We start from the raw sequence: 9875 nt of genomic DNA on the forward strand, positions 1-9875 counted from the left end.
TGGGTCAGGTTTTTTCGAGTTGGTTCAGATTGGCTAGTGCCTAGCCTGTGGATTATTGTGTCGAAAACTATGGTGTATGTCCATTGCATTGGGCGGGTCATGTCGGATGGTCCATGCTCAGATCTAGTGTTGTCGGGGAAATGATCCTGGTCCCTGGGACCCGCTGGTCAGTGAGGGTGCTATGGGAAGAGCCCCTGATCGCTGGGCCCGTTAGTCAGTTGTAAGAGATAGGTGCGCAAACCCTAGAAGGACTCGCCCCCGGTCGAACCACGTGACCCCGAGCCTGGGGGCAGGCGTGGCGGAGCCTGACGAGGGAGGACAGACGAGTCGGAAGGGAACCACTCGAGTGGATCTCGCGCTCGGCCCCGGACTGACCCGCCATAAATGACTAGTCGCATTAACCATGCCTGGCACCGAGCCACAGCGTGACACCGGTCCGCTTCTCACTCATGACCTACGGACCCCCTCAGTCGCATAGCACTCATGACCTACGAGCCCCGGGACTGTGGCACATTAATGGCTCGTGTGCCCTCGGACTACAGCGCACTTATGGCCTATCGAACTAGGCCTGAGTGTGCAGACCTACCGCAGGACACTACACGACGACTACATCGAGCCCCAGGCAACAGAAGCCTGGGTCGGCGTAGCCGGAATGATGGTGCATGGGACCATCGTCGCCCCGCGATAAATACGCGGTAGCCAGGCAGCCCCGGACCACACGAGTACGCGTGGACTCACCCGAGGTAAAACACTGGTTTTACCCCTTGCCTTATGGCTCCTTCCCAGGGAAGCCACATGTGGCTGACTCTTGCCCTAACCTATAAAAGGGAGAGGCTGACCTCGAGGCAAGGGAGATGGGTGGAGAGATCGATAGACCGATCAACAGACGGAGACGAGCCCATAAGGACGAACTAGGGCAGGAGTGCCGACGAGGACCAGGAGGCCAGAGCCCCGCCAAGCCAAGACTTAGCTATGACTCCACCTCTCAGCTTCTAAGCTCCACTTCCACCCCGATCTAGAGCATCTCCTCCCTCTCTCAACTATTTGTAACCCCTACTGCGAGTTTGATCGTGCCGGTAGCGCAAGCCACCAATGACTGAATGTAGAAACGTTCTGCCCGAAACAATATAAATCTTGCGCCCTCCGCGCACACCCTCTAGAGCCTGAAACATGCATAATAAATTTACTTTTCGGAGCGAGATACGAAATACCGACAAGTGTAAATAAGCAGATTAATAAAATGAGAACACATAACAAAATAACAATCTTTTGCTCGAGTTGAGGGTTATTAAAGGAGAGATTTTACTTTAATCGGGGATTAAGAATTTAATGGCAGGTTTGAATCAGCTAGAGGTTTGGTGGGGCTCAAAATGATTCAAATTAGCATATGTTATTTAGCTACATCAAAATGATTAAAATTAACAATACAAAATGATTCAAATTAGTTATTAGTCAACATGTTGATGTATTTAATCTTTGTACTGTGTGATTTAGGTTTAAATTTAATTAGATTTTTTTAATTGGTTTTAAAAAGGGATTTGGAAATAGAAAATAAAATGGGAGGGGAAATCTCCCCTTTCTTATTTTGGCTCGAGGCCTTCCCCACTCCTCTCCCCTGAGTTGTCTCCTCGCTCCTCAGTCTTATTTCCTTGGTTCAAGCCACTAGGTGCCATTTGTTTTCCTCTACCCCTAGAGATGCGAGCCCACCAAGTGCTTTGCTCGCTCTTGCCCTTGGCCCACATACCTCACACGCCTCACGCCTTCATTGCTAAGGCCTCACATGATAGCGCCTCTTGCACATTAGCACATTGTCATCTCGGTCTCACAACTGCGATCGCACACTAGGTGCCCCACATGTTAGTAGTTGTCGTCTCCTACCATAATTTGCGATCAAGCCAGATTCCCCCCTCCTCCCCCTAATGGAAACTTGCCAACCGCCCCAATTCTCCCAAGAGTCAGCGTGTTACCCATGCCTTTCCCGTATAAAAGTAGAGGAGCCCTGCCACCCAGCACTAATGAAGTCATTATACATGTTTGAATCTCACTAGAGTGAGGTCATAGTCGTCGGCACCAAGTTGTCATTTGCTCCCTAGTCGTTGCCTTTTGGGTCATTGTTGTGCTTTGTTGTGAGGTGACAAAGCTCCACCAAGCTCTTTATCTCCGTTTGTCATTTAATGTCGCCAACATTAGTAGGGAACTATAGTTCACCCTAACCAGCCCCACTCTTATCATGCATTCGTCACCTACACCAACCCCCATCGTGAGTTTTGTAGTGTTCCCATGTCTGCCCCATGCGGTTGGTTTGCTTAGCTAAGCTCTTGAGCCCTCGAACAGATAATGCCGATCACTTCCTCGTCAGATTCTAGGGCATCGCTGTCCACCACATGGTCCTAGCTATCACAACCACCGAGGCCCCCAGTCGTCCACTCGTAGATTTATGACACAAATTATAACACATAAATGCATAATAGTGCGGTCCACAACAACACACAACCGGAATCGAGGACATTCTCATCGGCTTAGTCAATTCTTGTCGACCTTTGACGACGAGAATTAAGTAACTCTCGTTGGTTATAAATGAGCCCACAAGAATTAATGAAATTCCCGCCGGTCAGACTGGCAGTTGATAAGAGTTAATTAATTCCCGTGGGGCACCCATCTTGGTCGATAGGAATTAACTAACTCATGTCGGCTGACAGGGTGGTCGATGGGAGTTAACAAAATATAGGGCATTCACCTAGCCCGCACTCGATCATTTCACGTGCCCGTTTAGTTTTCTATTTCCTTTACTATTTTATGTTTTTTAATTCCAAATTTGGTTTTCAAATTAAATGCATAATCAAAGATCTAACATGTTATTGAATTTATTTTTTATACTAATTGTTTATTCATTTGAATAAATAATTCTCAATATATTAGGTGAGTGCTCGTACGTTGTAATGGGAACATATAATAGTACAATAACTTATGTACAAATGTATACTATACTATTATGAGAAAAAAGTTTCATGATTCATTTATGAACCTAGCCATACATAAATTTTGTTATTTTAATCTAGCTATTTCACCACTACATTAAAAACATCAGTACGATACAAACTTACTTCTAGGGGTGGATAACGAGCCAGCTTGACTCGGCTCATCCGAGTTCGAGTTGGCTCGTTAAGCTAACGAGCCAGCTCGACTCAGCTCGTTAAGGTAACGAGCCACAGAGTCAGCTCAGCTCAGCTCGTTTACGAGCTCGAGCTGGCTCGTTTAGCTCGCGAGCCAGAGCAGGAAAAAAATAAAATATACATAATAATTATTTTTTAGTTAATTTTAAACTAATTTAACAATAGAAAATAGTAATTGTACTCATAGTTTCACAAACCACGTCAATATAACACCAAATTAGCACAATTCATCACTCATTAATTCATAATTCATATACATGTTCATCAGTTTAACCCATAATTATATTTGCATAGACCAAATTAACATATAGATATAGTTTATTAATCATTAGTTTAATTCATAGGCCATAGACACCTCACATATATATATAACATGTTCATCAATTATTCTGTAAATGATATGCATATAGTTTCGTTTTGCTGGAATATGGTAGCTCGTTTAGCTCGCGAGCTGGCCTTGTTAACGAACCGAGCTGGCTCGTTAACGAACCGAGCTAGGATGTCAGCTCAGCTCGTGAAAAAATTTAAACGAGTCGATCCGAGCCGAGCCGAGCCGAGCTGACCATGAACTGAGTGAGCCAGCGAGCCACGAGCATTTCGTCCATGTCGGTGTTTTGGGTCCGACCGCACACCCGGGGTTGCCCCTCAAGGTGTTTTTAGGAGTAGGACGGTGTCGGCAACTGTAGCAAAATGGTTCGTGCCGATCGCACGAGGGACAATGGACAAGATTTACAGGTTCGGGCCGCTTAGAAGTGCGTAACACCCTACGTCCTGGTGAGTATATGAGCGTGGTTACAAGAGAATTCTCTGGATAGAGGGCACAGAGAGTTTTTGTGGGTGGCTAAGTAGAGCAGGGTCGATCGATCTGAAGGGGTGCCCCCTAGGCCTTATATACTCGGCCGTGGGGCAGTACATGTGATACGATAACAACAAGTAACTAAAAGATAGTGAACCTCTTGAGTTTATCCCTGCGTAACCTTCGCCGACTTATCCCCGCATGGCTCTGTTGCATGAGGGCTTCAGCGCGGGAAAGTCGGGTCTTCTGTTGTGATCCATTCGTTCGACGTTGTGGGCCGCCTATGTTTGCACTAATCAGTCTCACGTCTTCTTTGTTGGTTGCTTTTCCCTAGGCCCACGAAAGAATGACCTTACGAATTATTGGGCCCTTGGGCCTTTCGTGAGGCCTTTTACTTCTTTAGTGGACCCAGGGGATATCTATCCCCCACAAGCCCCCGATCTTTGGGTTGATTTAGAGGTAATCAACTCAAAGATCCAAGGTCCAAAAAATGATTCCCTGCTGTCTTCTCTGGCTCTGATCACTCGTCCGACCAAAGTTTGGCTTTGTGCTTGTGCCTTAGAGGTCGACATTTTGGATTGTAAGACTCTAGACTTCATTGGGTGCACCGGAGGTGCACCCAATGGGTGTAGCCCCCGACCTTTGAGTAGATTTTAGAAGATAATCTACTCTAAGGTCTTCCTCCCAAGGTTGTCTCCATTCGCGCTCCTGCATCTTGGTTGAGGATTAGTCTTTTCAATCTTACTCTACGCCTTAGAAGTCGGCGCTATACCGGTATAGAATAATATTACATGGGGTGCACCGGAGGTGCACCCAATGGGTGTAGCCCCCGACCTTCAAATGGATTTTTTAAGGATAATCCATTCGAAGGTCTTCCTTTCACTTGTGGAAACTAGCATGAGGCTATTTTGCATTATGCTTTGGAGGTCAGCATTATGTCATCAATATTTTGCTGCCAAGGTCAGCGTATATTTTGTCTTTAGCAGCCGAGTTTGCAATCCATCCATATCTTGCTAGGTAGCGCAATTTATTTGCTTCTGCGATTGATTGGACGTTTGACGGACGTTCTCTGTCTAGTCTTCACGTCGCTTCTGTCGGCCATATCTTGTACTTTGCTGGTTATATTTGGCTTTCCTCTGATCCTTACTGATATCTCATTTTTGTCTTGAGGTATTCACTGCATGCCCTGCACGGATGTGACCGTTTGAAAAATATACTGATAATTCCTGGGCGTCCCCCCCCAATGGGTGTGGGCAAGGGACGGCTTGGTACGCTGAGTGTTTTAGCCGGTTGCCTCTGAGTAGTAATGCGATGGGACGGCTAGTGTAATCATATCCTTTGCGCTGTTGACTGGAGTCCCAATGGGTGTAGTGTTGCATGAAACGGCGTCCGCCGTCTGACGTGTCTTCGGGTGGGTGGAAGTGCTTATTGAATGCCTTACGACTGTTCAGTGACCGCGGTTAGAAGTGAGCGGTTGCCTTTCCATTCTATAAATAACCCCTTTGCTTCTCTGGTTTCTTCACATCTCTTCGCTGCTCCTTACTGCCTCTTCCCTTTCTTCACTCCCAAAGCTTCAACCATGGGCAAGAACAACAAGCGCAAGCGTGAGCCGACTCCTCCATCGGAGGAGTTTGGTGACTCGGAGTACTCGGAGGAGGAGTTCTCCTCCGATCCCGAGGGGTCTCCGGCTCCCGTCTCTCCCCCGGCGTCGTCCGATGACTCGGACGACTCCCAGGGGATAGCCGCGGAGGTCTGGACATACATCCGGGCCGTCGAGCGCGCCGGGCTCGAAGGCTCGGATGAGTCGGAGTACTCCTCGGATGAGGAGGACTCGGACGGCGGCGACGAGGGTGAAGACGACGACGACGACGACGACGACGACGACGACGGCGACGGCAGTGGCAGGGGCGGCGGCGACGGCAGCAGGGACAGCACCAAGGGCGGCGGCGACGGCAGCAGGGACAGCACCAAGAGCGGCAGCAGCAGGGGCAGCACCAAGGGCGGCGGCGGCGGCAGGGGCAGGGCCAGTGGCTAGACGCCACTGGTCTTCTTAGATATTAGTATAGTTTAGTATAGCTAGAATAATGTAGTAGTAATTAGTGTAATTTAGTAGTAGTAGTGATGTAGAGTAGTATATTGTAGTTTAGTAGTAGTAGTAATGTAGAGTAGTATATTGTAGTTTAGTAGTAGTAGTAATGTAGAGTAGAATTAGGGAAGTACCAACTCGTAAAGAGTTGGTTTGTAAGCTCGTTAACTTCCCTTTAATGAAGTCTGTCGTTTATCCCCTCTTTTTGATGACTTGTCATTGCTTTTGCTGAATGCTGATCTGATTCTTTTTGATATAGTAGAAACAACGCCGAGCGATGTGAAGATTGACATCAGCGTTTTAGAAGTAACACTGAGCAATCGAACACAAGACCAGCATTTTAGAGGCAATGCTGAATGATAGAAGGTCGGCCTCGGCATTTTAGAAGTAATGCCAAGCGACAAAATACGCGGCTGGCATTTTAAAAATAACGCCGAGTGATTAAATGTCGGCATCAGCATTTTAGAAGTAATGCTGATCGTTTGAACACGTGGTCGGCGTGTTAAAGGTCATGCTGAGTGATTTGAAAGTCGGCTTCGGCATTTTAAAGGCAACACCGAGCGATTGAGCACGTGGTCGGCGTTTTAGAGGCAACACCGAGTGATTGAAGGTCGGCGTCGGCATTTTAGAAGGAATGTCGAGCGATTGAGCACGTGGTCGGCGTTTTAGAGGCAACACCGAGTGATTGAAGGTCGGCGTCGGCATTTTAGAAGGAATGCCGAGCGATTGAGCGCGTGGTCGGCGTTTTAGAGGCAGCGCCGAGTGATTGAAGGTCGGTGTCGGCATTTTAGAAGTAATGCCGAGCGATTGAACACGTGGTCGGCGTTTTAGAGGCAGCGCCGAGTGATTGAAGGTCGGCGTCGGCATTTTAGAAGTAATGCCGAGCGATTGAACACGTGGTCGGCGTTTTAGAGGCAGCGCCGAGTGATTGAAGGTCGGCGTCGGCATTTTAGAAGTAATGCCGAGCGATTGAACATGTGGTCGGCGTTTTAGAGGCAGCGCCGAGTGATTGAAGGTCGGCGTCGGCATTTTAGAAGTAATGTCGAGCGATTGAACACGTGGTCGGCGTTTTAGAGGCAGCGCCGAGTGATAGCCAGCTTCTCAAGTTACTTTGGGGAAAATGGCCGAGTGATGAGGTGGCACGTCGGCTTTCTTGGAAATAACTGTTAGATATTCACGTGGCATGCTGGGATTTCGGAGATGACCGCCGGGTGATGACTGGGCACTTTTGAAAAGGTATCTGGCTCAAGAATATCCCTTAAGAGTTGTGCTTTTAGCCGCCTTTGCTTTCCGTGCCCTAGTTCTTGCATTTCCGCATCTGAATCTTCTCTGCCACTCGCCTCCTGCTCTGTTTCGCCAGCGAGAAGCTAGATGGCGCCCAAGAGGAAGACCGCGAACTCGTCTGCCGCAGTGATCCCCGCCATCGACCCCAACAGTCAGTTACCCTTCGCAGGTAACCATATGTCTGTGATTTCTGAAGTTGAGCTTCTCCGCCTTGTTTCCATCGGGGTTCTCCCTCCACGGGAACTCTGTTCTTGGCGTTCTTGCCACGGGACTACTGTCCCAACCGAAGATACCCACGAGTCAGTGGTTTACACTCCTTTCCTTCTTCGCGGCCTCGGCCTTCCCATATCTCCTTTTTTCCGTGGCATCCTTGATTTTTATCATATCAACCTGACTCACTTGAACCCTAACTCCATTCTCCAAATCTCGATTTTCGTTCACCTTTGCGAAGCTTATCTTGGCGTGCTACCGCATTTTGGCTAGCTGAGGATTCATCTGATACTGCTCCTGATGGTACATTGGCAGTGGTGCCCCTTCCAGAGGTTGATGCGACCTTGGATGTCTCGAAACCTGTCAACACTCGCCCGAGGCGTCCTAGCCGAACCAGTCAGCCCGAGCCTTCTGCTGATGAGCAGAAGAAGAAAAGAAGACGCCTCCGGCGAGTGTCCAGCTTTGACGAGGATGCCCGCACCTTAGCTCCTGCTGCCGAAGAAATGACTGCGACTGTCCTTGCTGACATTGAACCCAATGGGTGTGCTCCGCCTGCTGTTGACCCCAATGAGGATGCTGTTTGTGCTGTTGCTGTAGAGGATGAGGAGGAAGAGAATGAAACTCCATTAACTCGGAAAAACAGTCGGCAGTTCGTCGCTAGCGGGGGTAGTAGTGGGGTTCCTTCTCCTGCCCTGTCTGCTCTTATTGGTCTGCAAGAACTGTCCATGGCCAATTTTGATCAAGCTCTAGAGGATATGGTCCCTGAGAACTTGTTGTTGGAACCTGCAGATGTTGATGCAACAGAAACTTGTGCAGCCGTGCCAGATGCTGGGTTGAGGTCGTCCCGTGCCTCGTCGACCTTAGAGCACGATCTCGAGGGTCGGGATGATGACTTGGATCGTCCTAATACTATGGAAGTAGCTGAAGGCCCGTCGACCTTAGAGGTGGTCACGGCAGAGAGCTTGGATCCCTTGAATGGTGCTGACATGCGCCCAGCCCCCGAGGGTGTCGCCGGGGAGGACTCAGCTCAGGTGAGGAGTGTAGGCCGCTACCCAGCCCCCGAGGGTGTTGCCGGGGGTGACCCGGCTCGAGTGGGCAGTGCCAACCTTGACCCAGCCCCCGAGGGTATCCGAGTGAGGTCTCCCTCCTGCACTTCCATGGATGTTCATGTGGGTTCACCTCCGCATTCTGGCGGCATGATGGTGGCTCAAACTCCAGATCAGGGGGTCGCTTTGGAGGGCAGCATCCCCACTGGTCTGGCGTTAAGTCCTGCTGAATGTACTAAGCTCGTTCCTGCTGGTCTGCTGCAAGCTGCTTCGAGTGGTGGTCTGGCGCCTTTTGCAGTATGGCTCGGACGAAAGCCGAGTCGTTAGATCCTCTGTAGAAGTCCTCGATCACGGCCGCCTCCGTGACCTCGGGGATGCGGTTTCTCATGGTCTGGAACCTTTTAAGGTATGACCGGAGAGTCTCATCCCCCCGGCGCTTGATGGATTTGAGGTCCCATGGTTGCGCTGGCTTGTCGGAGAGAGACTGGAAGTTGGCGGTGAAACGCCGACTGAAGTCTCCCCAGTCGTCGATGCAGTGTCGGGGTAGATGTCGTAGCCACTGCAGCGCGTCTTGCCCGAGGACGATGGGCAGATACGCAGTCATGACGTCCTCGGATGCCCCGGCAGCCCGAGCAGCGGTGGTGTAGACGGCCAACCAGCCCCCTGGATCCTGCTTAGGTTCATATTTGTCGACATTGGATACCTTGAAGTTGGGAGGCCATTGGATGGCCCTAAGGCGCGGAGTAAGGGCAGATACTCCGCACGTGTCCTCCTTTCGTCGAGGATGTCGTCTGTCCCGGGGAGGGGAGTGGTGGTGGTGGTTCCACCAGTTGAAGTTGTTGCCGACTCAGTTCGGGTGGCCTGGCTTTGAGTCGGGAGGCCATGATCTCGGTCATACTCCTCCCGACGGCGAATTTCGTTCTCGTGCCGCCGTTCGCGCGAAGCATTGATAGAGCTCCGCGCGTCTCGGCGACTGTTGATGGCGTGTCGCAGATCGTTCGGCGGGTGAGCGAGCGGTAGAAGATGGTTGGCTGCCTGAGTGAACAGGCGCCGGTATCCCTCGGCGTCGGGGGTCCGAGGAAGTCCGTCGGCTATCCGGGCTAGAACGCCTCCGACCTCGCTCGGCGTGTTCATAGCTCGGGCGAAGTCAGGGTTCAAGTTGCGCCCGAAGAGCGGATTCTCACGTCGTTGCCTTGCATCTTGCTCGGCTTGCTCCTGAGTCCGACGGCGATCACGTCGTCGGGAGTTCCTTCGTTCCCTGAAGACGCGTTCTTCCGGAG

Source organism: Zea mays, chromosome 3, assembly GCF_902167145.1.
Source record: "Zea mays cultivar B73 chromosome 3, Zm-B73-REFERENCE-NAM-5.0, whole genome shotgun sequence".
Taxonomy (NCBI): Eukaryota; Viridiplantae; Streptophyta; class Magnoliopsida; order Poales; family Poaceae; genus Zea; species Zea mays.